At 41.6% G+C, this 2,385-nt stretch overlaps 1 long non-coding RNA gene across 1 annotated transcript; it reads left to right on the top strand.

Moving 5' to 3' along the window:
* The first annotated feature begins 1,207 nt into the window (after positions 1 to 1,207).
* On the top strand, positions 1,208 to 2,054 carry LOC309362726. The gene is made up of 2 exons (XR_014165095.1): positions 1,208 to 1,523; positions 1,807 to 2,054. It is a non-coding gene; the product is annotated as an uncharacterized lncRNA (long non-coding RNA).
* The last annotated feature ends 331 nt before the right edge of the window (positions 2,055 to 2,385 follow it).

Below are 2,385 nucleotides of genomic sequence, written 5' to 3' on the forward strand. Positions count from 1 at the left end.
AAGTTATTTTATTTTATTTTTTTAAAATGTATTTATTGCATCATTGCAGGCTGCCACTAGATTTCACTGACAGTGAGATTTCAGGTGAAATGTATGTATATGTAGATGAGCCTTGGGTGTCCCTTCCAGCTCAATGATTCTGTGAAAACTCTGATATTGAGAGACACTGAGTTTCTGTGGATCTGTGGGCAGTGGCGTAGCAAGGTCAGGTGGTACCCGGTGCAGAAAATTTCTTGCCACCCCCCCTATTGAATTCCCTCCCCCTGCAAAAATGGCTTGACTTTATTTCATATTTTCTTACAAAGAAATGTGGATTCTGGACCTCTGATAACAAGTAGTCGACTGTGGACAGATACTAAAATCTACAGGATGGATTGTGTTTTGGCTTGTGTTACAATGGTACCTCGGGTTAAGTACTTAATTCGTTCCGGAGGTCTGTTCTTAACCTGAAACTGTTCTTAACCTGAAGCACCACTTTAGCTAATGGGGCCTGCTGCTGTTGCCGTGCCGCCGGAGCAGCATTTCTGTTCTCATCCTGAAGCAAAGTTCTTAACCCGAGGTAATATTTCTGGGTTAGTGGAGTCTGTAACCTGAAGCGTATGTAACCCGAGGTACCACTGTATTTTAATTATAGCAGGCATGTTCCAAGAGACTGTAATCTACTCCCACTATAAATAAACTGGCAGTGATCTACCTATTGGATTGGACAATGTTGTCCAGCTTTTTGGGGGGATCCAAAGTTGCTGAGCTCTTTGGGGGAGCTTGCCGCCCTACAGCTGAGGGGGACACGGTGGGCGAACCGCTTTGGCAGCGGGAAGCCTGCGCATGCCGAAGCTGCAGCGTCTCTCACAGACGGTGAGTGCCGCACACCATTTTGTCACCCCCCTCAGAGGTGACACTTGGGGAAGACCGCCCCCACCTTGCAGTGCCCCGTCTGTGGGGAGCAGAAAGGAGGTAGTTTTACAGAGGCAAAAAGAAAAGGAAGCATGGGTAAAAGGTTCTGCAAGTATCTTCCAAATTTGGGGACTTAATGAGGGACCCAAATGAGATCAGGGACTTAAAAGGGGAGCCTGGGAAGACTTTCAGTGTGCAAGGGAATGTTGGCAGGTGAGAGGCCCCACCTACATGCCAATCAAGTGATGTCATAATGGCATTCTGTGGTTGGTATGTGGTTGGCCCCACCCACCTGTCAGATTTGCCCCATGAAGCCAGATCTCCATCCTTAGATTTGCTTCCTGATCTGGATACGGCACAAAATAGCAGCTGAATGTTTGGATTGGATACATTTCTGTTCCCTTTCATTGCAAGATGTAGCAGTGACGCATTCTCCTGAAGAAGCCCCTTTTCTATTGCTCAATAGCTAAGCACAAATTAGCAAGCCAATATAAACCTCACTGCTACAAAAATGAGCGGTGAGTAATAATTTTACCTCCTTTCTTACTGTGACCATTTGTAGCCAAAAGTACACCTGAAATTAATAAAATACTTGTCGCAAAGTCCAGACACCTTCACTTTGAAGCAAGGTAAGGAGAAACAGAGTTCCTCCATAAATTCAAAGGATGTGTAATTGGTAAAAGTCCAACTAATAGCAAATCAGTTCAACTACCGTGTTTTAAATTTCTTGCGACATCAGCTATCCCCGAAATTCCATTAAATATGATTAGTTTAATTATTTTGTCCTTAGTAGAAGAGTGCTAATTAACTTGGTAATGATAAATATGCATTTGAATGTCAGTTTAAAACCCCCTAAAGATTCTCATTATCCTTAAAATCTGAGGTATGGATTTTTTAATTTTCTTTTTTTAGCATTAGGATCACCACAGAAAAGATTTCTTCAAAGTTGAGAGAGGAACTCAAAGGTAGCAGGCATGAAAATGTCGTAACAATTCTGCAGTTCTTATCAAGGCTTTCTTCCAATGGAATGAACCAAGAAACGTGAATTTTTGGTGCCACCTTTTCTTCAAATGCTGTCCACATGTGGATAACAGCAATACAAATGCAATAAAACAGAGTACAATAAAATAAAGGAGCAATAAAATGAAATGTAAAAAGGATGCCTACATTGTCAGTGAAGACTCATTGAAATCAATAGACGCAAGTAAAGGTTAGTGTGAGCATAGCCTAGTTGGAAACAACCAGTTTAAACCAATTTTAAACATTTTTAAATGTATTTGCAAATCAGATTGTGGGTCAAAGTACTGATGAAATAAAATGTAGTTGCCTGGGCCTGAGGATCATCATAGATGGGGATGGATGGGCCACCATTGGCAATATTTATCAGTCAAAGACCTTATTGGAGTGTGAATGCTCTGAACATGTGAGATACACATGTGACAATAAGGATTAACTTGATAATAATTTTGTTATTTGTATCCCACCAATCTG

This window comes from Podarcis melisellensis (genome assembly GCF_964234715.1).
Source record: "Podarcis melisellensis genome assembly, chromosome: 2".
Lineage (NCBI taxonomy): Eukaryota > Metazoa > Chordata > Lepidosauria > Squamata > Lacertidae > Podarcis > Podarcis melisellensis.